The 25799-nt window shown below is 39.6% G+C and overlaps 1 protein-coding gene and 1 pseudogene across 13 annotated transcripts in view; one reads left to right on the forward strand and one right to left on the reverse strand.

Annotated features, from left to right (window-relative positions):
• The window catches only part of RBFOX2 (RNA binding fox-1 homolog 2), a 264949-nt gene that overhangs the window by 114003 nt on the left and 125147 nt on the right, over positions 1–25799 (forward strand). The window lies entirely within an intron of this gene.
• Positions 13301–13470, reverse strand: LOC130857352 (ATP synthase membrane subunit K, mitochondrial-like; annotated as a pseudogene).

Raw genomic sequence — 25799 nt, forward strand, 5'->3', positions numbered from 1 at the left:
AGCGAGGGCAGCAGAGAAAGAGTGGGAGACAGAGGCAGGGAAGATGGAGGGAGACATATGATTCCCGTACTGAGGGAACTTTCTTGTTTGACAATTATACAATTTATATCCAGGAAACAAAATTATAGACCACTTATTTAAGTTCCCAGAAGTCAGGACGTGTTCTCCCTGTGTGAGCTGCTCTTAGCTAGACTGGTCTCAGGCTCTCTCTTACTCCTATTCTATGTGGGTGAACTACTGGATTTCATTTTGAACTGTCGTTTTGTCATAATTCAATCCTGTCTTCTCAGTAAATTAGTGCAGGCAGCATTTAATGAATGCTTATAGTGGGCAGAGGACTATGCTACTAGCTGTTACAAATACAAAGATGATTAAAGATTCTCATTGCCCTTAAAGAATTTACAACACAGTGGTAGTCAGTGTGTACACAGATAATAATGAGTTTTGCATGATGCTATTCAATTAAGAAAGTGCTTTTGTATGTCATCTTACTTCATCCTCACAGCAGTGCTAAGGGCCCAGAATCATTATCTCTATTGTATTGATACGAGCGAGGAAAGAGACCAAGAAAGAGTACATCACAGTTAGTAAATGGCAGGGCTGGAAATTCAATTCCATATATTTTTTTTAACTCTATGGCTCTTTTTTTTTTTTTTTTTTTTTTAAACACTATCTTCTTTTGGGAGAAGCTGATGTTTTTATTTTGTTTAATTTAAACTGTTTGTCGAGTGATAACACATACCTCAGTTCTCAACACATGTGAGAATTAGCTATTCATTTTACAGAGGAGAAAGTAGAAACTTCAGTAACTTGCTAAAGTCACATAATTTAGAATTGGCAGAGGTAGGATTTGAACCCTGGTCTGTCTGGACTCAGAGCTTCCTACACCACACTTAACATCTTTTATTTGTTCAATAGTGTCAGGTTTATCACTGCTACCATTCAGCCTAATACAGGCTGAAGCAGAGAAATGAGAATAAGGTAGCCTGAATTCTGTTTCCATATCCATTAATTACTTGAGACAAGTTACTTAATTGTATGTACCTTGATTTTCCAGGGTGGGTAAAGGATGTGATAGTTCTTGAGAACATTAACAGAGTAATCTTAGAAAAATGTATATCAGCCATTTTAGAAACAAACTAGTCAGTAAGTGGTGGCTTTATCATAAAATATGGAAATCATGGATATGAATCAAAACTCACAGTTTTGATGTCAGTGGTGCCATTTGTCAGTGTGTAACCTTTCCAGCATTGGTTTTCTAATCTTTAAAATGGGACTACTAATACCTAACAGATTGTTGAAATAGTCTGTTTGGGAAGCTATTTTGTGCTAAGCAAATATGAGATAATGATGGTAATAACAGAGCTGCTCAGGTGGTATTGTTATTCAGGTTGTAGTCAGGCTGATTTTTAAGTGCTTACTTTTTAATCCCTATTTTGCTATTCTAATTGGTTTACACTTTTAGAGAACTAGAATTGATAGTAAATTGAGTTATCATAAAGTGTAAAGATAGGTCAGTTCATCCAACATTAGAGGCCAGATACTGTGAATAGATACTTAGCAGTGAAAAGCCATTAAAAGATTTTGAGTAGGATTGGGAGTAGGCTGAAGTGGAGCTTATAATTAGATTTGTTTTTTTTTTTAAAGATATCTACACAGATTAGAGAGGAGTAAGAGTGCAGAGAGAGGTTAGGTAATGGCTGAGTAATAGTCCAAGGGACAGAGAATGGTATTGATAGCATGTGCTAGAGAAAGCAGAACTGCCTGAGAGAGATGCTGAAGGTACAGTCCGCAAGATAAGTGCCATGATTTGGAAGAGGTCCAAGTGTTTTTGTAGGCAGGAAGATAAAGGGTATCATGAATTTGATCTTGGATTTAGTACTTTTAGGTAACTTTGAGATGTTCAAGGGGAAATACTGCTTAAATAGTTGGCTACCTAGGTCTGGAAATACAAGGAAAGATAGAGGCTTAAACTATAAATTTGTGAGAAATCTGCACGCAATAGTAATTGAAGCTGTGGGCACGTTTGATGATGTTGAAAGTCAGTGGCTTAAGATGAGACTGGCCAAGGGATAAAATGTAGAGCAAGAAGAGAACTTGCTGCCTGGTAGAGGAGATGAACCCACAAAGGAGGCAGGGAGCAGGATTCTAGAGAGCTTGTTCTTCAGAAGGAAAACCAGGACATTAGGAAACTAAGATAAAAGAGTGGCTGGAAGAGAAAACTGAAATAATTTGTTCGTGGGTTTAGCAACATGGAAGTCATTGATGACCTTTGCAAGAGTTGTTTTGATGGACTCATGAAGGCAGAAGTCTGGGAATGGAGTCAGTTCAGGAGTTCATGACTGGGAGTGGGGTAGGGGGGCGATAGGGTTGAAAGAAGGAAATGGAGGTAGAAATAGTAAGTGTAGACAGTTGTTGGAAAAATTTGACTGACTCTGAAGGGATGTAGAGGGTAGCTAGAAGAGCGTGTGGGGTAGAGAAAAGTTTATTTGTTTTATTTTAAATAAAAGAGACTTAGTCATGTTTAAAAGCTAGCTGAACAAATTCATGTGAGAAGGAGAAATGGAGTATATGAGAGAAGAGAAAGGATTGCTCTTATGCTTTGAGAAGATGGGATTAGCTTTAGGAGTAGGAAGAACTCTATTATTTAACAGGAGGCAAAGCAGGTAGAGGACAGGAGAGCTTACAGCATCTAGAAGTTCGAAGGAGTCTTTACAGAAGAGGAGATAGACAAGCTGAGTGGGTGAGGAGTGGGAAGGGTCATTGCTTTCCCAAAAAGGAATAGATTGGTAATAGTGTATATGTTTGAGAACCATATATAATTCCATGTGGCTTGCATGTGTGGGGTACGTGGAATAGTGATGGATGAAAATTAAAAATTTTAGAGGCTAGATTATCTGCATAAAGATGGTTATTTATTCCAATAAGGAGCTGTTGGTGGATTTTAAGCAGGATCAACTGTTATCAGGTTTGTATATAGAAAGATAACAAGAGGCTTCTATTGTTATTGCAAAATTTATATTTATACTTTGGATGAAATTGGTTTGATGCATATTTTATAAGCTCAGGAAACTGTAAGGGGCTTAAATAAACGGTTATATTAATGAGACTCAAGCAGTTAACACATTTATTGATGACGACTGTGTGCTGATCACTTTCTAAGAGGTAGGGAAAGAGCATGAACAAGACAAAGTTCTTTCCCGTAGAGTTTGTATTTTGTAACTGGAAAAAGAAAGTTGTAAACATGTAAGCAAACAAGATAAATTCGGGAACTAATAAGTTCTATAGCGAAAAGGCAATATGATCCTGAATGCTTTAGCTAGGGTGGAAAAGGCCTGAATGATAAGAAACACCATCTTGTCAAACTGCAGGAGGAAAGCATTTTAAGCAGAAGGAGTAGCAAATACAGAGTCCTCAGACAGGAACGAGTTTGAGGCATTCAAAGGACAGAAAGGGTGTGGTGTGTTGGACCGTAGAGAACAAAAAGAATGTAGGAAGATAAGACTGGAGAGGTAGGTGAGAGCCAGATCATTCCCGTTCTAGAGATTTGAATTTTGTTCTGGTTAAAATGGGAAGGTACAGGGAGATTTTCAGCAGGAGAGTTGACTTTCTTTAGGAGAAGTGATAAGAGAGGTCAAGAAGCGAGAGGGTGATGGCTTAGACTCTGGAGGGAACTTGATAAGATTAAAGATGGCTTGTGTGTGTAGCGAGATGAAAGAGGAATCTGGGTTGTTCAGCTTTTGGTTTGAGGAATTAGGATGGAGGGGGCATTTCCTTGCAACAGAACAGAGAGTACACAGGAAAAACAATATTTATGGTTTGGGCTTGTTTAGTCTGAAATGTCTAGTAGATATCCAAGTGGAGAAGTTCAGTGGCAATTTGATATGAGTCTGGATGTCAGAAGAGAGATATGAATTGAAGGCATAAGGTTGATATTCACCAGTGCATATTTAAAGCCTTGGAAGAAAATGTAACTGGAGAATAAGGCTGAGGTGGAAGCCCTGAGACATCTCACTGGAGGTCTGAAGGATGCTGAGAATTGGGTAAGGTAGGAAGGAAACAGGCAAGTATGTGGTATCACAGACTCTGGGAAAGAAGTTGTTGGGTTTGGATTATTTAAGACCAAGTAATTGGTCACTGGCCTTGGTAGGATGTTAGTCATTGGTGAACTCGATAAGAGCTGTTTGAATTGGAATAATGGGGATAAAAAAGCCAATTGGAATGGGCTGAGTTGTTAACTGGTAGGTGAAGATGTTGAGACAGTGAAATACTGTGTAGTTGTGGAGTGGAACAAAGAATTGGGGCAGTTACTAGATGGGCATGTGTGTCCAAGGGACAGTTTTTAAAAGATAAGTGATATTAAGGCATGTCTTACGTCACTAGGAAAGATCCAGTAGGGGAAGAATTGAGGGTGCTGAAAAGAAAGAGGCTAATTGCAGGAGCAAAGTCTATTATATCCAGCACACAGAAGAGGATTGGCCAGAAGAAATTTTTTTTTTTTTCTTTTTAATAGAATGGAAGGCAGAGTGTTTGGGTTTAGAGCCAGGTGGGCCGGTGGCATTGGTTTCAGGCAGAAGAGGGAGTTCTCTGCACGTGTCTGCTTTCTTTATAACATGTAAGGTGAACATAGCTGAATGTGTTCATGCAGGGAGTGGAGAAGAAGTGTTGAAGATTTGAGGAAAGAGGACAAACGGGAAGTGGGGACTTCCCTGGCGGTCCAATGGTTAAGAATCTGTCTTCCAATGCAGGGGACATGGGTTCAATCCCTGGTCAGGGAACTAAGATCCCACATGCAGCAGGGCAACTAAGCCCGCATTCCACAACAAAACATCCCTCATGCCGCAACTGAAGATCTGATGCAGCCAAATAAATAATTTTTTTTTAAAATGGAAAGTGAACTTACTGGAGAGGTATAGGACACTTAAAATCTGTGGTCATAAACTTGAGTGAGTGGTGGCAAGTCCGTTGTGTGATTTTTATCCAGCAATCTTCTGTTGTTTAGATGCAAGAGAGGGTTAAGAAACAGTTGGATTTAACCAGGAGTTGAGATTTTACTAGGTAAGTTAGACTGAAAGAAAAGAGGGCAAGGGAATTAAGACTTTTTGAAAAGGATTACGTATAGCATTGCACCCTAGAATCTAAACTGGCATAGGAGGGAATTAAGAACATGGGGAGGAGAGGAGTAGGAGTGGTGAAAAAGCGGTAGGGTTGACCCATAGATTAGAGATCTGAAGGAGGCTGGAGAAATGCTGGCATGGGAAAACTCCTGGAGCAGGCAAACCTGATGGTGTGAGAGGAGAATGCTTAAAACGCTTGAGACTTTGGAGATAGTACCCATATTGGTGATGACAGTGCTAGGATACCGTGCTAGGTCAGTGGCCTCAGTGAAGTTGTGAAAAGATACAGTTGGTGCTTTAACACATTAGAACAATAACAATAACAACTAAGAGGCCAGAATAGGTAATGAATCATTTATGTGGATGTTGGGGTTGTCAAGAATGATAAAACTAATAAAGGAGGTGAAGACAGGGAGCCCTGTGCTAAGACTTGAGGAGATGGGTGGGCAACACCTGTTTCGAAGGGTCTGCAGTTTGGACAGAAGGGTAGAAGTAGTCTTGGAAAGCGAGGAGGATACCTGTGAGGTTCAACACTACATGGTAATGGGGAGTAGGGAGAATGCTTGCCCCTGCCTGAGGTATGTGATGGAAAGAGGAAAGCTTCTACTGAAGAAGCATCAGTGTTGTCAGGTGCAATCAGGTTTCCCTTAGGGAACGTTGCAAAGAAAAGAGTGAGTATATAGAAGAGTTTACTGAGGGTAACTCATGACTGTGAGGGCTTGGGAGGGTGAGGGAGAGCTGGAGATGGGATCAGAAGAGCAGCTGTGCAGAGCTGTACGGGCTGAGCCATCTGGAAGGCTTGGACTTCTGATGATGGTTGAGGTGAATGAGGATGTGAGCCAGGATGGAATTGACCCAGAAATCTCTTAGAAAAACAGGGTAGTTACTTAAACCTTTAAGCCAGAGCAATAATTCTCAAACTTTATGGTGCATCAGAATACACAGATTGCTGGGCCCAGCTCCAGAGTTTTAGATTCCTTAGATCTGAGTGGACCTGGGAGTTTACATTTCTAATAAATTTTCAGGTAATGCTGATGCTGCTGGGCCAGAGACCACTCTTTGAAAACCATTGGCCCAGAGAGACCAGTCGTGGCTAGGTAAGCAGCTCTTGCAGACTCTAGCTCCAGATGATGTGTGGCCTGGATGATAGTAGAGCTGCGTCAGGCCTCTCTTTTACTTTAGCAGTTAAAGGAGAAAGTGACTATGTGATCATTTCTTTTGAGGGATAGTAATTTCTAGGTGATGCAGTTTGATTATTAGCGAACATTTATTGAAAATCTGTTTTATGCAGCAAAACGAGGATAAAGAGAGTTGTAAAGTATTTTCTTTCTCAAGGATAATGGGGCAGATAGGGGCATAGAAGTTAAATAGATAATTAACCATACATTGTAGCAAAGACGACATGACAGTCGGTAGGTGGTAGGGGCAGTTGTCAGCAGGAGCTGGCAAAAATGGGTGATCACTGAAAATGGGATTGGTTGGGGAAGGCTTCTTGAAGGAGATGTAATTTAAGCTAGATTCTGGGAGGACTAAATAGATACAAGCCAGATGGAGAACTGACATAGCAGAGATATGGTGTCAAGAATGACCATAAAACCTTACAACTACTCATGAGTCCCATTACTTTCATCCTGGCCACACCACCGCTATCTCTTGCCTATATTATTATCATAATTTTCTAACTAGCCTCCTTGCTTCTCTTCTTCTTCTCCAGTCCTTTCTCCGAAGTCTATTCTCAACACAGCTGCCAGAGTGAGTCTTTCAAATGTCACATTATATTGCTCCTCTGGCCCAAACTCTCCGGTGGCTTCATATCTCACTCAGCGTAAAAGTCAAACGCCCTGCACTGGCCTGTAAGGCCCTAAATGACTTGTTCCCTGGCTGTCTTTGACCTCCTGTTCTTCTATACTCCTGCCCATTCTTTGAACATTTCAAACACACCCTTGCCCAGGGCCTTAGGTTTTGCCCACCTCCTTGCTCTTTCTGTGGATGTCTGCTTGACTCTTGTTTATGTGAAATCTCTACTCAGTTGTCACATTATCAGGAGCACCCTGTATAAACAGTAATTCCCTACCCCTTTGTTCAACATTTCCCTTTCCCTTTCCCAGTCTTTTTCTCCCTAGCACCTACCACCATCTAACTTGTTGTGTATGTTTTTTTATTGCCTTTCTCCTCCAACCAGAATGTAAACTCCATGAAAGCACTAGCATATGCTCTGTGCCTAGAAAGATGCCTGGCATGGAGTAGGCACTGATTGGGAATTGGTGTAGTGAAAAGAAGGGAGGAAAGAAAGTTTGGGGAATAGGAATGAAAGAAATGGTTTGATGGATAACCTGGAGGATTTTTTAAAATTTAATTAATTAATTTTGGCTGTGTTGGGTTTTCATTGCTGCACGCAAGCTTTCTCTGTTGCAGCGAGTGGGGGCTACTCTTCATGTGGTACACGGGCTTCTCATTGTTGAAGCCATTGCGGTGGCTTCTCTTGTTGTGGAGCACAGGCTTCAGTAGTTGTGGCATGCAGGCTCAGTAGTTGCGGCACACGGGCTTAGTTGCTCCGTGGCATGTGGGATTATCCCAGACCAGGGATTGAACCCGTGTCCCCTGCATTGACAGGCAGATTCTTAATCACTGCACCACCAGGGAAGTCCCAACCTGGAGGATCTTGAATACTGGTTCACTATTCTATAGAAAATAAGAAATTCTTAAATTTTTCAATACAGAAATATTTAACCTTGAAATAGTGCTTTGGTGTTAGGTTTTGTGGATAGAATAGTTTGCGGAGGGACTAGAAGCAGGGAGATCAATTACTATTGGGTAGTTGTTGGGTAAAAACAATAGGGTTGTACAGGTATGAGGTTAAAGGCCTTGGGATCAGGGTTTGGAAGTGAGAATAATTTTTAGGTAGAGATGACAGCCAGATACATGAATGCTGAGAGATGAGCTTCCAGTTGTATAAGAAAGTTGCCTGTCTTTATATTAATACATACGTGTTTTAAGTGTTTGTTTTACTATGGCATTTAATCTTAAATATCTTTTGTCATTTTTCAAACCAAAACATGGAATTTTATTGTTGTAAAATTTATAAATTAGGGAATAAAGTTGGAACCATTTAAGCAAATATTCATTTTTTTAAGATTTTACTTGTATACTTGAAGGGATAGAAAATCAATGTGGTAAAGCACACACACTGGCTCGGGGATGGGGGGGAGGGAATTGGAGCCTATAGCTCCTAAGACACATTTTCCTTCATTTCTTTTTGCAGTGAGTAAAGTACATTTTAGGAGTTGTAGTCTTCCTTCACTAGCACCCTTTTTCCCATCTTGGTTCTGGAAATATGTGCTGCTTTTAAAACTCGTGAGCAGGTTGGAGCACTACATTCTTGTTCCTTCTCTGGAGGTGAGCTTTCTGCTCCTCTTCACAAATGCTTTGCTATTATTAAATAACATGTAGTACCTGTGATATAAGGCCAGCATAGAATAGACACTCCACAAATATTAGTTAAAAGGTTAATTAGGTATTCTTAGTATAGTGAACTATCTGTGTAGCAAAGTGTCCAGCTAAAATATTGGGTTTTGATTCCACGTAATTAGTATCTGTGGGTTCTGTGCTACCTTATTTGTGTATCGACTCATATAATGTTTTTGTTGCTTATTTGAATTTAGACCGTTAATTTAGAGGTTAAATAATCAAAGCCTGCCTTTCATTCTTTAAAGTAACTGTCAGTTATTTTCCTGAGTGTGAGATGAACAGTTAATCACTGGCTATTTTATCCAGATCACCCTATCCGTGAAAATTAAAAATAACTGATTATAGCTCCATTGTGTATTACATCTTAGGCCAGTTGCGGTTCTATTCCTACTTAGTTGTTAACCTGCTGTGTCATTAGAACAAGTCACATGATGTTTATGCTCTTGTGTCTCATCTATAAAATGGGGATAATATTACTCCCCAGTGTTACTGTTGAATGCTGTATTCCTCAGATAAACTGACATCTAAATAAAAGCATCTAAATCATTCTTGATGATTTATTTATTCTGTTTATTGTACTTTTAGTTGCCAGTTAGATAAAAAGTGGTATCGTATTTTTTTGCCAAGATTGGCATTACAATTTAAAAGCAAAATTGCCAAATTGGGGTGGGGGAGACAATTGCTGTTGTGTATAAATTCCCCTCTGCTCTGTTTCATTAGTTCTGGGTCTTTCTTTTTATCCTTTTCTTTACTTGTTTGATTTCTGCATGGTGCTCAGTACCGTGTTGCTCTGGCCGTGGGTGCTTGCAGGTTACACCTAATGCCAGGGAAGTTCTCAGAATGGTTATAGACAAAGCAGATTGGAAGAGAGAAGGAAGCAGGAATTCCCAAGTGCCTCCTGTGACTGATGTCAGGTCCTTTCACAACTGTTGTCTTATTTTATGATCCTTTTTCCATATTGTGATACAGAAGCAAGAGTCAAATCCAGTAGTTTTGCTTCAGAGTCAGTACTCGTAACCAGCCTGTGGTAATGCTTTCTATCTAGTCTGTGATAGCCTCTAAGATGGACCCATTGATTCCTACCTCTTGGTATTCACGCCCTTACGCAGTCTCTTGCCTTTGAGTATAAGCTGGACCTAGTGACTCACTTTGAGCTAATAGAATGTGTTCTGTTAGCAAACATGATGGGATGTCACTGCCAAGATGTGGTGACGAAGAGACTGTGACTGTCATCCTGGGTGCTTGCCCTCTCCAGCTCTCTCTCCCAGAGCACTTACCTGGTGAGAAGCAAGCTGCCATGTTGTAAATAGCCCTGTGGCGAGGCCCCCGTGACAGGAGATGATGTTTAGGGCCCACAGGCAGGTGAGTGAGCTCGGCAGGGGATCTTTGTCAGTCCAGTCCTGAAATGACTGCAGCCCCAGCCAACACCTTGATGGCAGCCCTGTGAGAGACCCGGAACCAGAGGCACCCAGCTCAGCCTCTCCTGGCTTCCCCATCCACGCAAACGGCGAGATAAGAAGTGGTGTTTTAAGCTGTTGTTTGAGGATGGTTTGTTATGTAGAAATAGACAACTATAGATTTTCGTACCCAAAGTGGGGTGCTTCTACAGCAGAAATCTAAAATGGGGGAGTGACTTTGGAACTGGGCAGTGGCCTCTGAGGAGAGTGTTAGTGAAAGATCATAGTACCTTGGACGTGTTGTTTCTAAAATTTGGGACTTTGAGGAGATTGCCTTGAAGGCTCAAAGGAAAGGAAACTGGAGGAAAGGGGAACCCTTGTTATGTAGTAGCAGAAAATTTAGCAACACTATTGTTTGTAGTTGTGTGGAAAGCAGAAAATGTGCCTAATGAACTGGGAGATGTCCCTAAGTAAATTTCCAAGCAAAACATTGAAGGCACCCCCTGCTTTCTTCTTGCTGCTTATCCTAAAGTATGAGAAGAGAGAAATAAATTGAGGAAAGGGCTGTTAAACAAAAAAGGAGTCAGGACTTGATGGTTTTGAAATTTTTCAGCCTTTCTGCAGGGCAAATGATGGTAAAATGAAGAGATAGGTTTCTAGCAAAGGTCAGTTCAAGGGCACTGCCAGGAGAATGATGGTCTAAAGATGAAGCTGAGGCTGTGGCTGTAAAACCTTTTGTTAAAACCTGAGAAAAACCAAAAATAGTACCTTAGGAGTCACACAGAAGACCTCTCAATCAAGCAATAGGACTTCTAGCTGTTTTAGCAGGAGAGAAGGTAAAGAAGGGCTTATCTTGAAGGTATTTGTGGGTATAGCTTTTGTCTAATGCAGTGAATCTCAGTGAGAGTCACAGGAGGTCCACTGCAGCTACAGCTGAAAAGGAGAAGAGGCAGTTCAAAATGAAAAGAGGCTGTTGAACCCCCAAAATTGTTCTGGCAGGAAGCAGGCTGAGAAAATTACTCAGCTGCTAACATGTGCTACCTTTTGTGAGAAAGGAAGGATGATTCAAAGGCAAGAGTCGCAGAGATTTCCTACCACAGCCTTGAGGCCTAATCAAGCAACTCCCAACATTTGCCCAGTGAGATTTCAGAATCACTATGGACTAGTGACTCCTTTGTGTGTCTCCTGTTCTCCCAACCCCCCTTTGGAGAAGTTATGCCATTTGGAGATACAAAAGATTTCAGAGTAACAGAAACCAAAAGAGGGCAGGTGAGAAGGGTGCCCCGATACCGTGCAATTTTAGGCCAGTCTCCCCAGAATGCCACATCCATTGCTGAATCATCCCTTCTTTTGGCTTTCATTTACAAATCTTCCAGTTACTAGAGTATATGTGAAAAAGCTGAAGCAATCAGATTTCCCACCACCACACTTTACCCACCTTGTACCATCAGTGGCAGTGAACTTTTCCTCTCTCCCATTACTGTACATGAAGCAGTTGCCTTCCTTATAAGGCCAGCCCCTCAGTTGTGTTAATAGGTCCCATCTCTGCTAGCCTGTTTGTTAGGACCTGGCCACAGCAATTCTCTCTCCCCTCTCTGGGATTATCAGGTTTTCTCTCTTCACCAGAGTAGTCCCATTAACATACCATTAAGCTGTTCTTTCATCCACTTGAAAATACTCTTTTTTTTTGAAGTCAGTGTCAGTCCTGCAGCTTTCTTCTTCTTCTTCTTTTTTTTAATTTATTTTATTTTATTGGCTGTGTTGGGTCTTTTTTGCTGTGCTCGGGGCTCCTTTTTTTTAGTTGCGGTGAGTGGGGGCTACTCGCTGCGGTGCGCAGGCTCCTCGTTGCTGTGGCTTCTCTTGCTGCGGAGCACGGGCTCTAGGCGCATGGGCCTCAGCAGTTGCAGCACATGGGCTCAGTAGTTGTGGCTCATGGGCTCTAAAGCTCAGGCTCAACAGCTGTGGCGCACGGGCTTAGTTGCTCCGCGGCATGTGGGATCCTCCTGGAACAGGGATCAAACCCGTGTCTCCTGCATTGGCAGGCGGACCCTCAACCACTGCGCCACCTAGGAAGGCCCTGAAAATACTCTTAACTTCACTTTTCTGTCAGCTACTTTTCCCTTAGAGCAAAACTCAGTAGAGTTGTCTCTGTTTGCTCATACCAGTTCTTCTCTCATTCCCTTGTAAACTTGCTCAATTAGGTTTTTATTGCCACCACGCCACTGAAATGGCTCTTGTCAATATTACCAGTAGCCTCCATGCTGCTAAGTCTGGTGGTTGGGTCTCAGTCCCCATCTAACCTGACCTGCCTGTAGAACATAACGTGACTAATCATTCCCTCCTCTGTGACGTACTTTCTTGGGTACCTGACTTCCAGGACATCACACTCTCCTGGTTTTCTTTGTACCTTATTAGTGATTTCTTCTCAAAGTTGTAATACTCTGGGCCAAGTCTTTGGATCTCTTCTCTTGATTCTTTTACTTAGTGATTTCATCTAGTCTCGTGGATTTAACTCTTGGTTAACCAAGACAAGTAGCCAAAACCATTTATCAGCTGGGCCCAGTGGGTGCTCTAATCTTTTTATCTTCCACTATAATCCCTTCAAATATTTTCTCAGACCCTTTCTTTTTTTCTTCTTCTTCTGGGATGCCTATAATTCGAATGTTGGTGCACTTAAAGCTATCACTGAGGTCTCTGAGACTGTCTTCTATTCTTTTTATTCTTTTTTCTTTTTCCTGCTCTGTGGCAGTTATTTCCCCCATTCTATCTTCCAACTCATTTGTTCTTCTGCCTCTGTCATTCTGCTGATTATACCATCTAGAGTATTTTTAATTTCAGTTATTTTGTTATCCATTGCTGTTTGTTTTTCTGAGTTCTTATGAACTGTTTCTTGTACTTTCTCTATTTTGTTATCGAGATTTTGTATCATTTTTACTGTCATTACTCTGAATTCTTTTTCAGGCATTTTTCCTATTTCCTCTTCATTTATTTGGTCTTGTGGGTTTTTTCCCTGCTCCTTTGCCTGCATGGTGTTTCTTTGTTTCCTCATGGTAGTCCAAACTTTTGGGGTTGCTTGTCCCGGCAATAGAGGGGTTTATAGAAGACTGTCCAAGCCCCAGACTAATGTCCGAGTGTTGGGTTAAACAAATACTAAGTCTGGAGGGGCGGGGACTGGACCTAATCTTTTTATCTTGCTTAACTCTTTTTTTTTTTCCCCAGGTTCATAATTTATTGTACAAATTGAGAATCACATGGTGAGTTGAAGTTAGCTTCTTTAGGCATGGAAACTTACTAGATGAGATACAGTTTAGAATCCATTTATGTTGCTTTCACAGCCGGAGTTTTTTTAGATCTTAACTTTAAGACTATCAAAGCAATACCTGGTACGTGGCCAGTACACAATTCATTCTCCCTGTGAAAGTGTAAGAGCTGAAATATTTTTTGATACCAGTGAAATGGAGTTGGGCATCAGTTTTTGGACCGTCCATGACTTCAGTCTGTGTCCTTCAACGGAGGATTGTTTCACTCTTACGACTAATTTAAGAAATAAGAAGTGATAGTGAAAAACAACTATTAGAGATAAGAAGAAATGCACTCATCATCTGATTACACCTCTCTCCTATAGTGACTACAAGTCACATTTGAATGCTATTCATGGTTTTTTTGTTTTTGTTTTTTTAATCTTTTTTGCAATACTTTGTTTTTCTATCCTTTTTTATATCCTCTTTCTTTCTTCCTATTCTCTGAGACTCATGCTAGGAAAAAAAAAAAAAGATATTCTTTTCCTGGTTCTGTATTTATTTCTGCAAGTTCATTTTCTAGCTGTGTGAGGGATTGTCTCATTAATTTGTAATCTTGTAATTGAAGCTTTCCCTATAAAATGAAAGCGTTTGTTGTACTAATATCAGTCATATCGAAGAAAATAGACGTAGGCTATCTTCCAGCCATTCTTTTGCAGGTACAGATTTTATTCTCTTACCATTGTGTCTACCCCTTCTTTAGTCTTGTTCATAGTACAAGATCTTTTGGGGTATTTTTTTTAACAGAGGTTTTTGAATCTATTAATAGTTGAGACTACATTGAGCTGAGAAGAACATTAACAGTTTTTCTAAGGACAGAAAGAATCATTGACTCTCTTTGAAATCTAAATAATGTGCTCTTGATTTCTCTTCCTTTTCCATCTGTGAAAATACATTGAAATTCAACCCTATTCTTCTTAATAGCACAAACTAAAGCAAGTTTTTTGCTGAGTGGTACTCGAGCCAATCCCAAACTTGTTCTAAAATTGTCACGTTATATTTATGCTGTGAATTTTAGGTTGTGTGTCAGTGCTTGTACTGTTTTTGACCCTTTGTTCTGCTCCTGCTCCTTTTGTAGATCTCTACCTGTGTAGATATGAATCTTCCAAATATGTGATGTTTCACCGACACGTACTGTCCCAAATTTTTCCCCTATTTTCCTATTTTGAAAGCATATACTGCAAAAAGCAGCTTCCTTTGAATGTGATTTAATTGCTTATGAACAGTCATTCATTAACCTGGAACATATCTGTCTTGTAAATTCTGATTCCAGATTCCAAATATATCTCTAATAGGTCCTAGCTAATCATTGCTTCTGGTTCTTCTTCCTGCACTTACATGGTCTAAATGCAATATATAAAGATTTTTTAGAAATCCTTTGACAATACATAATTGTGTTGAAAAGATGATTTTCTTTACTCCATAATTGCAAAACTTTTATTTTTATATTTATAAACAGTATTTAGAATGATCAGTCCAAAAACTTTTTTTCATTTCTATACCATCTGTTTCCTCCCAGTTAGTTACCTTTGTATATGTATCTACCTTCAGCATTTGGCCACTTATGAGTACATTTTGTCACCTTCTAAGAGGAGAAAGAATACTGTTACATGTTCTTTTAATGAAACAGGATGATCCCAATTTTTGTTGCAAAATACTACTTGAAGACATTCTTACTGTTGAACTGGATGAGAATACCATTGTTCCTTTTTGTTCTTAGAAGTATATTGTTTACTTATTGATTCTTGACTGTGGTCAAGACTATATCCTAGGTTAGAATGTAATCATCTAAAGAGTATCAAGACTTCGCTTCTATATATCAGATTTCACCATCATCATTAGAGTGTAGGGTGCTGCTACTCTCTGTGTTTCTACTCATCTTTTGATTCATCTAACAATTGTGAAACATTTCCCTTGGTTAGTTTTTCTTTGTCATTTTGGGTGGCAAGTGAAAAACTGTATTCAATGAAAACTGAGTAAACTGTAAAAAAAAATCTCTCATCTTTAATGCCTTCTTGAAAGATGATAAAATACTTTGCACTATGCAGTAAGAAAACTGAAGGGCGATGTGTTAGTGGTGATTTATTTCACTATTGTATCATTCTTCTAAGTGAATATGCCATTGGTCTGTCATTCTGTTACTTTAGTCATTTTTTAAAACATGATTGGGAATAATTAATGAATAAAAGTTATTGAAAAATCAGCATGTTTCAAGATATAGGAAAATAAGATCCCTAAAATCTCATAAACACTTTTAGATTTATCAAGGATTCAGGGAACACATATGTTAATTGCAAGATAGAATGTGTTTGTATTAATTTTAAAGTAACATTTTCTTTGGGTTTTTTTTGGGGGGGGTGGGGGGCGGGGATGGGAAATACCTCTAAGAAAAAATGTCATAAAATATAGATCCTTACGTATAGAACTATTCAAAAAAGAAAAGTTGGGTCCAGTGGACTCTGATGATATACTGGGGGTTACATACTGTCTGCGTGCTGATGATTCTCAGATGCACACCTACAGGCCAGATCTCTCCCAGGAAGTTCACATCCAGCTGTCTACTTGACATTTCCATACCTAAAAGTTACCTCAAACTTAACTTTCCAGGCTGAACTCCTGGTCTCCACTTGCCTTCTTCCATTCTCAAGCCTGTGAGAACAGCTACAGTTTTCCTCTTCTCAGATGACATCTTTTTGTTGCTTGGGCCAGAAAAAAACTTGGAGTCATCCTGGACTCTTCTTTCTCCCTCACGCCAGTCTTATTAATTAGCAGATCCTTTAGGCTCTGCCTTTCAAAAATCACCTAAATCTAATCCCCTTTTACTAGCTCTGCTACTACTCTCCTGGTTCAGTACCCCACCCTCTCTCACCTGTATCGTATTATTGCAGTGGTCTCCTACCTGGTCTCCCTGCTTCCACCAATGACTCCAAATAATTTATTCTGAACACACCATCTGACTTAAATCTGTACAAATACAAATCTGATCATGCTCAAAAATCCACTAATGTGTTTCCCTCAGAGGAAAAGCCAGAGTCCCTACAAGGCTCTGGTTGAGCTGGCTCCTGAATCTCCTCCTATTCATCCAGTTTCTCACTCTCTGCCAGCCACAGGTCCTGCGCTTTGCAGGACCTGTTTCCTCTGCTTGTCATGCCCTTCTCTAGATACCCTCATGTGTACTGCTGCAGCTCCTTCACATTTCTGCTCAGATGTTACCTTTTCATTTAGCTGTTTTTTTGGTCATTTTATTTTAAATTCTCCATAGCCCTTACCATCTTCTAGTATATTGTAAAAACATCGTTTTTACTGCTTTCCTCACCTATAGAGATTTTTCTCTGGTTTGTTTATTGCTGTATCTGTGGTGTCTAGAACAGTGAATGATGCTCAATAAATATTTGTCAAATAGGTGCTAAATTCCAGAGGTTTTGTTACTTTTTCACTAACAAGGGAATACTTGGGAATTTACAGTGCAAAACCCTCTTCGTGTTTGTGACCATCATTTTCTCTCCTTCACTAGGACCACTTGTCCCTGTGTGTGTGATGGTTTTACTGTAGAGGTAGGTAGTGCTTCAGTGGTGCAGGCTTTGCAACCAAATTGACAAGGTTTCAAACCTAGCTCCCTGGCATTCTGTCTTAATGACGTCAGGCGTATGACTGTTTCCTCATCTATAAAATTTGAAGAACAACCAAAAAATAGTAGCTATCTCAGAAGGTTGCTTTCAGCCTATAAGAGCTCTCAGAACAGTTCTTGGTACATGGTAAATGTTCAAGTTATGTTAGTAATCGTGGTTGTTCTCGGGCTAGACCCATCCCAGCTGTTCTGAGTCAGCGACCCTCCCACGTGGCAGTAATGAGAACTCTGATTCAGGGTCTCCTTACCACCTGTGTTCTTATCCCTTTAGAAACAATATGGCTGTATGCTGGGTCCTTCTTTCTCCTTTTTATCTCTGACTTTCTCTTTTACTGTTTAAACTTGAGTTATTTCCACTGGCAGCACTCTTTTAGATTTCTCCCTCCTCTCCTTTCAGCAAGTATTTATTAAGCACTTACTTTCCCTTCCCCATTCTGTTCTAAATCTTGCTATGTTTCCTTTTCCTTATCTCCATCTTTTTATCCCACTTACAAAATAAACAGATTACCCTCCTTATGTTTGATTGACTAGAATTACGTTTGTATCAGGGAAAATGGAAAAGATGTAGATGTGGAAATGAAACTGTATTTTTTAAAGTTGCACACCCCACCCCGCGAAAAAAAAAAATTTGCACCAGTCACTAAAACACTTGAAAGTACTCCTACTTCTTCCTCTAAGTCTCCATAGAAGTCTCCACTTCCTTAGTGGTTTAAATTTGTCTTCTACTTCTAACCAATATGCAAGATGATTTGGAAAAAAAACCACATCATTTCTTATTTAATTACATTGGCATTATTTGTAATTTGCTGCTATTTTAACTATCTTGTCCTCTGTTTATTTTTATTTCAGATGTACGGTAGTTCAGGTCCATTACTGGTTCCATGGACTCCTATGTTCTCCCCCAGCCACCCACCTCCCCACTCCCTGATTACATTACTGGGCTCTTGTGGTGTGGTCTGCAAACCCAGCCACCATTTATAATATGTACGTGTGTGTGTATTTCTTTTAATGGGGAAAATGTGACCAATTCCAAACAACTCTGAAATAAAAATGAATTTTTAGAATGTGACCCATTTTGTACCTTTTAGATAGATTGTATATTGGCTATAATATTCTTTTCAGAGCAGACAAGATGGCCCCATTTAGGCATCCATTTAAAGAGGTTTTATTTTGAGACTCTAAGGGGCTTTCATTTGTAAGATATGCTGTGATATTACCTAATTCATGTTACGAGGAGAACATATTCTTTTTGCTCCCTTTTCTTGGTATAATGTTTTTCTGGGCACATTTCGTAAACAAAGTTAAGACAATTGAAATGCTAATTAGAAGTGTCCCATCTCCACCCCCCCCACCCCACCCCCTTTCCATTCATCTGTAAACTCTGGGTTCTTCTTATTCTTTTTTCTATTTTTTTCTTTTTTCCTCTTCTTTTATATATTTAGCCCATTCATTCATCCATGCTAATTGGCAGCAACTGTTTTGGAAAAGTGCTATAAGGCATAATGAAAACTGCTAGATTTCTACTTTTATATTTTGGTAATTTGCATTTTTTCCGGAACTTTTATTTTCCTTTGAACCCTTAAGATTTACCTCTTTTCACCAAGAAATAAACTAATTTAAATAATTTAAGTAAAATAATTAAATAAATTTTAAAAATTTGTGTTCAAGCTGGGCAATAAAGCCTTTTATTTTTACTAGCTCACCAAACAAAATATATTAGGCAGATTTCTTAAAATTTGATAATGAAAAATTCTGTTTTGTTTTGCCAATAAAATGTAAGGTTTTAAATGTCAAAGCATAAATTCCCAGGGGATAAGAAGGGGCTAGGAGAGTAGGCAAATTGAAAAGGGGTGTTTGGGGCTTGGCCATATTCTTAAAAGGGCAGTCTGCCTCATTATGGTGTTGGCTGCAAAAGACACACACAGTTTGAGCATTTGTTATTTGCAGCTGGTGATGCATAGTTTGGGGACTAGGTGAAGGATGTTACTTTCCTAAGCACAGAATCAGGTTCTAACCACTCATTTGACTGAAAGTTTATTGAGTTTCTACTCTGTGTAGGTATCTTGTAGTTTGCCTTTCAGAACGTAACCTGGATTTTTGCTTAAACTAAAGCTAGCCAGTGGCCCCATTCTTGTTCTTTACCAGAAAGGGGGGAAAAAGAAAAGAAAAGGGGGTAAGATGTGTCTATATTTTAGGTTAGGTTTAATAAATAAGTTAAACTTTCCTTTTGAATACCTTGCCAAAGGACTTCAGTGCTTGTTGTCTTAGTTTGCTAGGGCTGTTGTAACAGATTTCCACAGACAGATGGCTTACACAACAGAAATTTCTCTCACAGTTCTGGAGGCTGGGAAGTCCCAGATCAAGGTACCCACAAGGGTAGCTTTTGTTCTGAGGCCTCTTCTCTTGGCTTGTAGGCTGCTGCCATCTCCCCGTGTGCTCACTTGACCTGGTCGTCATGCATGTGCTGGGGAGAGCAAGAGCAGGAAAGCAGGGGTGCATGCGGCTGGCTCTTCTGATAAGGACACTAATTCTATGAGACCAGGGACCCCGAGACCCTGTTTTCTTACACAGCCACACTGGGGGCTAGGAATTCACCACATGAATTTTGGGGAGGAGGGACTCACAAACATAAAGACCATAACACTTGTCTTTTTAATTCATCCCAAATTTGAGTATTTACTGTGCAGTAACTGCCTTTCCAGTCCTGCCACTGTCCAGCTTTGTAAACTCAAAGCAATGACTCAGCCTCACTAGGCCACAGCTTATCTGTAAAACAAAGGTGTTGAACCTGTCAGTAGCCACAATTCATTCTGACTCCATTGATACTAGTTCCATTTTCACTTCCCTCTTATTTTCCTCTTCCTCTGGTACACTTAGGGTTTTGTGTCAGGTTTCCTCTCTGATCTTACCCTTCTTTTTCTCTCCTTTTGTTTCTTCGTATTTTTTATGCTCATTTTCTGCCGTCTGTCTCCATCCACCCCTTCCGTGAATTGGATGTATTTTCTAAAAACTTGTAAGTTTACTGTATTTATTAACTCTTTAAAGGTTTAGCAAATATATGGAATGTCTTATATTTCTTTCTGTTAACTATACTGCAAACCTTTAAAGTAGATTGACTCTAAATTAATCACTTCAGAACATATTTGGGTTGTTTTCCTATAGTTTCCTCACAGCATTTTTCTTAGAATTTAGCCCGAGGGAGGCTAGGGATATTGTTTTTCAGGTATGCTTTTGCTAAAGCATCTGCTTCATTGTGGGGGATCAGTAAGTATGAATTGATGATGATGACAGAGATGGACTTTTTACTCTCGAGGGAAGGAAGGACCTGTGCTATCCCTTCCAATCTCTCCCTTTTGATCTGTGACAGAAGAAGGTAGCTGTTCTGCGGTCTCAGTGGCTTCTCTCCTTTTGTGAGCATCAGCAGCAAGCTATGAAGTCAGCTTCACACGATATAAAAAAATGTGGGTAACATGGGCGCAAGACTGTGTTGGTGCTGACATTCCCATGACTGATGGAGAAAGTTTGCCAGAAACAGCGTCACCTGGACTATTAATAAGAACTGGATCATGAGTGGGGAGAGGTCTTACCCTAGTTGTAGTAGAAATCCTTATTCTGATGCGCAGAGTCTAAAGAAGCAAATTGTTCCAAAACAAATTCTGTACCTTTTAAAGCTATTTCCTCTAGGGAAAAAAAAAATGTGTTAACACTACAACATGGTGGTAGGTATTCTGATAATAATGGTGGTAATAATTATAAGGATACTGATCAGCAGCTACTGATTTTTGAATGTGTCCTACTTGCCAGGCTTTCTACTAAACATTTTATGTCATTAACACATTGAATCCTAACAGCAACCTGTAAGTGGCCACGGACAGTCCACTCTAGATTTTCCTGTGAACTCTTTAAAGTCGGGGATGAAATTCTGTGTTCCAGCACTTATCCCAGGGCTGAATGTATTTCAGAAACTTGGTGGTAGCTGTTGAACTGACTTGAACTCTGGCATACCATCTTGCTTAGAATTGTTCGTCTCTGCCTACCCTTGCCCTGCCCAGCCATGGCCACAGAGAGCTTGCAAGTTCAAGTCTTTGCTCTAAGCTTGAATTTAGCCTGGCCTTATATTAGGGAGCTACTTTCCCACAACTCAGCACAGGCTTTAAATAATCTGACGCCCCATTACCCACGTGCCAGGGGTTAAATATTACCCCTTAATAGATTGGCTCGTCTCCTCGCCTGGTCTTTTTGTTGTGGTACATGGTGATGCTCTAGTTTTTCTTGGGGCCTGAGCCCAACACTAAATCCCAGTTCAGTTTACAGAGGACTCCCTTAACTAGTGCCTTTTTTAATTTATTGGATCCTGATTCCCTTTTTCTTGCTTTGAGTTTGATGGTATTCCTTCTCGTGTAACTAGGAAAAGTGAGATATTGGCCGGACCTCTCTCACTGCACCCCTTGAATGAGAACAGCTCAGATTAGGCTAGTTTGATATAGCCAGGGGCCTTAATCATTTGGATCTTGACCTCTTTCTGTAGGATATCAGTGTCTCCCCATTTTTATTGCTTTATTTCTGCTTAATAATTCCTTGCCCCCAGGACTCTCCCTTTCCTTGTATTTCCATTGTTGCCTACTGATGTTACCCTCGCTCGGAAGCCCTCTTAACTGTTGCTCAGAACTCCTTCCTTCTGTGCTGGGCCTTCACAGCTTCCTGCTGTTTTGTCTTCCTTCCTCTAACCTTCACACCTCTTTTGTCCCCTTCTCCTCCATCCATACAACACACGTTACTTAGGGAGGCCCAGTTATAGTTCAGAGCGTGGGTCTTGAAACATGTTTACGCGCCTCCAGTTTCCCTTCGTCTTACCTCCCCAGGCAGTGAACATAAACGAAAATAGTGACCTTTTAGACTAGCTTTCAAGGGAAGGAGCAACATACTGGCTCCCCCAGGATGCTGCTGAGTGGGAGCCAACCGGCATGAAGAGTAAGAGCTAGAAGAGGAAATCTTTAAAATACAGGGTTTCAAAACTCTGGGACTAATGGAAGCAAGAGAAGCCAGGGGAGAGAGGAAGCGGAGCAGACTCTAATGTGGAAGAATTTTGTTTAGAAGATAATAAAGGCGATCCAGAACACATGGAGAGCTCCAGCGAGTTATTTTCTTTAATTTTTGTTTTCTCTGTAGCCATGGCCCTCCTTGCCTTGGTAAGTCGACTAAGTCGTTTCTTTGCACATCTCTGAATAGAAGGTCAAAAGAATGTAGTTCATTACACTCTTGTTGCCTCCAAACAAACCTTGAAAGTTCAAATAACTGGAAGTCAGTGCCTAAAAACATAACGTACCCTACTCTTTTGAGAGGAAATTGAGACCTGCTTTTATCAGCCATTTATCCAGAAAAGTGTATGTTCTGTGTAAATCCAGCCAAGTCTCCTGCACTGTCTGCGTATTCTGTAATGTAGTTGATGTTCATAACGTGATCCAGATATTTTCAGTATAGTTCTGTGTTATTTTATCAATTCTCACATATGACAGTTCTCAGCAGAAACTCCTGTTGTTTTTTTTATTCAACTTTACTGTTTCTCTTAAGGCACAGAAGTTGTTGAAAAGCCCTTTTCTGTTATTCGTATCCTTTTGCATATTGGTTACTATTTTGAACCTTTTGAAGGGACCCTGCCACGAAAGTCCATATTTACATTCTCTGTGTTTAGAGCCATGATATCAGTGAGAAATGAGAAAGAGGTATAAATCAGAATCTCAGGGCTGAGGTGAGAGAGACTATACAGTCCAAAAAAGAATATTTAAACCTCACAATGAACATTTCATGAAAGTAAGGCTGTATGTACTGTTCTGGGCTGATGGAGGAGGATTCAGAAGGTAAAAGTGAATAAATATTGCAATACGAGGATTTCTAAAGTGAGTAAGAAATGCTTGGTTTAGAGTCTCTAATTTTCCTAGAGTGACTAAAAGAATTTCTACTTTGGAAATAAAGTATGTCATTAGACTTTGTTTAAACCAAAGGATGTGGGATGGTTTGAGGAAAATTCAGGCATGACCAAAAAGGGGCAATAGATGCTTGACCCCAGATTTTCCCTTGAGGATTTGAAGCCAGATTGGCTTAAACAACTGTTTAATAAAAAACAAAACAAAACATACACGCGCGCGCATGCACACACACACACACACACACACACACACACACACACACAAAACAAAAACAAAGGTCTCTCTTACTGTTGTACCCCTTAGTAAGACAGTTGGGATGTTGGAGCTGGAATGTTTCTTGTCAGTTGGTCCCTGACTTGAAAGAATTACAGTGGGGCTGGGATTTAGGTCTCTAGCCAGACCTTAGAAGAGAAGGAGTTTGGGGGTTTTTGTAAAGGACATGAGGGTTAGAAATGAAATAAAGACCCTTTAATCAAAGGGAGACATCAGAGAGGTAGGATTAGGAAGTGAGCTTGGGGAAAATACCTAAATTAGAAATATTAGTTGTTCACCAAGAAGAAATCGGAGTGTTAGAATGGAGCAACTTCTCAAAGAAGGAATTACCATATAACCCTGTTAATTTTTCTGGCCTATTGGTTCTTAATCTTCATTTTTGGGTCTCGAACCTCTAAGAATCAAATGAAAGTTCTGGACTAGGTCCTCAGAACAATGTACATTTTTATAACATTTCGCACACAGTTTTCAGAGGATCATGGGCCCTGTGAAGCCCAACCATATTAAGAATACATTAACTCTTCTCTCAGCCGCTACTGCCCAGACTTAGCCAAAATATAGTGAACTTGGTGGCACAGGAAGTATTTGGAGGCTGTAAGATGATTAATGTTGCTGGCATGTGGATGAAGAATGGATTAAATTCAAGGTAAAAAATGTATGTGTGCCTTAGACCTGTACTTTTGTGCCAGACAATGATAGTATCTGGATTTTAAAGAATTTCATTTCTTTTCGTGTCTCTTTATTTAGTACTTTAAAAAAAAAAAAAAAAGAAAGTGATTGTAGCTGAAATATGAGGTATATGTGCTGGATCTTTCCATAAAATACTGGAAAATCAGCAGCAATCAGGCTTTGTCATTCACTGTGACCCTGAATAGGTCATTTATTCTGTTGTATAAAAGGATATATCGTAAAGAGGTACTGCTAGCAAACTAAATTGTAGGATACTGCAAACACATATAGAATTGCTCAAAGTCACGTAACTTCCACGTTAAAACCACAGGTATTGTAGAACTACAAGCCAGGGAATCAAGATCACAGAGGCTAATGTGAAATTGAATATTTCTGTATACGGCATCTTGTAGTTAAGGTGGAGAGGGCAGGCTGGATCCAGGTGATAGATTTAGAGTGAGGTCCTATATATGTTCGAAAACCAGAGCTGTAGTGGGCTTACTCACTGGGGCTGGGTAGGAACTGAAAGGTCAGATGATATTGAAGATCCGTGTGAAGATCCGAAGTCTGGAATCCGAGGATACTAGCCCAGGCAGGTGACCTTTCCTGCTGAGGCACGTGGCCCAGGCAGTATTTCAGAGATTCAACTCTTGAGTAAGGTGCCTGAGCACTAGGGATTCAAGGCCTCTTTAGTAAATAGGTTTTGGACGTCATTTATTTATTTATTTTTCTTTTGTTCAGCAAATGCATTGTGCAAACGTACTGTGGGCCCTGCACTGCTGTCAGTGCTGGGAATATGCAGCAGCCTTGATGTGGATGCTGAATCAATCAAACCATTGCCTTACCAAAGAACTGCTTTTATATGTTTTTGGTGAAACTAAGAATGAGTTCCTAAACTCATTTGCCTAAAGCTTGGCAGAATGTGGAGTGAGACATACTGGCTGAAATGAAAGGAAGGAGACAGCAAATGAAACAGCTGTTCCTTCCTGCCCTCACAAATATTTTAGAACTTAGGGATCAATTTTCCTAGATTCTTTCTATTTGGTAAGTAATATCATACTTTTGGATATTGGTTTTTGGGAATCTTATACATGCTGTCTTAGTTTTAAAAGGTGATTGCAAGGTATCTGTGATAGATCCTTTCCCATTAAGTGGGAAGTAATGAGTACTATAGTATTAACCCAGACTTGCTAGAAAGATTCTACATATTGGTCCTTAATTGATTTGAATCAGAACATCTGTCTTAATCCTTCTTCCTTCCTTCCTTCCTTTCAGTTTTAATAGTTTGTATAAGTAATATAAAAATAGTTTTTAAAAAGTGGTGTGATATACAGTGTTGCATATTACATTGGTAAAATAATATCTTAAATTGTGTTTCTTATCTGTTATTCATATTTTGTTTTGGCAAAGGTGACTGAAGGGAGCTTACTCTGGAGGGTATAAGGAACAAAAAATTTTAACTCAGAAACTGATGATGACATGGAAGGTGTGAATCCTTATATTTTTTCTTCAAATAATTTTCAAAGAATGCTAATGGAAAAAAAGTTAACCAAACATATTAATCAAGGAAACATCTCTTAAATTCTTTAAAAAAAATTTTTTTTAATTGAAGTGTAGTTGATTTACAATATTGTATTAGTTTCAGGTGTGTAGCACAATGATTCAGTGAAAAAATATATATATTCAGTTCCATATATATATCATTTGCTTTACTGTTGTATATATATATGTATATATACACATATATATAGAAGAATCTTTTCTATGTTTTTCAGATTCTTTTCCCTTATAGGTTATCACAAAATATTGAGTATAGTTCCCTGTGCTATACATCTTAAGTCCTAGTAGTGCTTACCAAAGCAAAAACCTTTAGTTAATATATTTAAGAAACAGAAGTAATAAACAAAAGGTTGTCATGAGACATTGTCCACTGCTCTTGTCCTATGATGTGGGCAACTGTGTGTCTAGTGAACACAAAGAATGCATTGTAAAGTCCATAAAATATTTTGATAACTCCAGGG

Source organism: Hippopotamus amphibius, chromosome 7 (genome assembly GCF_030028045.1).
Source record: "Hippopotamus amphibius kiboko isolate mHipAmp2 chromosome 7, mHipAmp2.hap2, whole genome shotgun sequence".
Classification (NCBI taxonomy): domain Eukaryota; kingdom Metazoa; phylum Chordata; class Mammalia; order Artiodactyla; family Hippopotamidae; genus Hippopotamus; species Hippopotamus amphibius.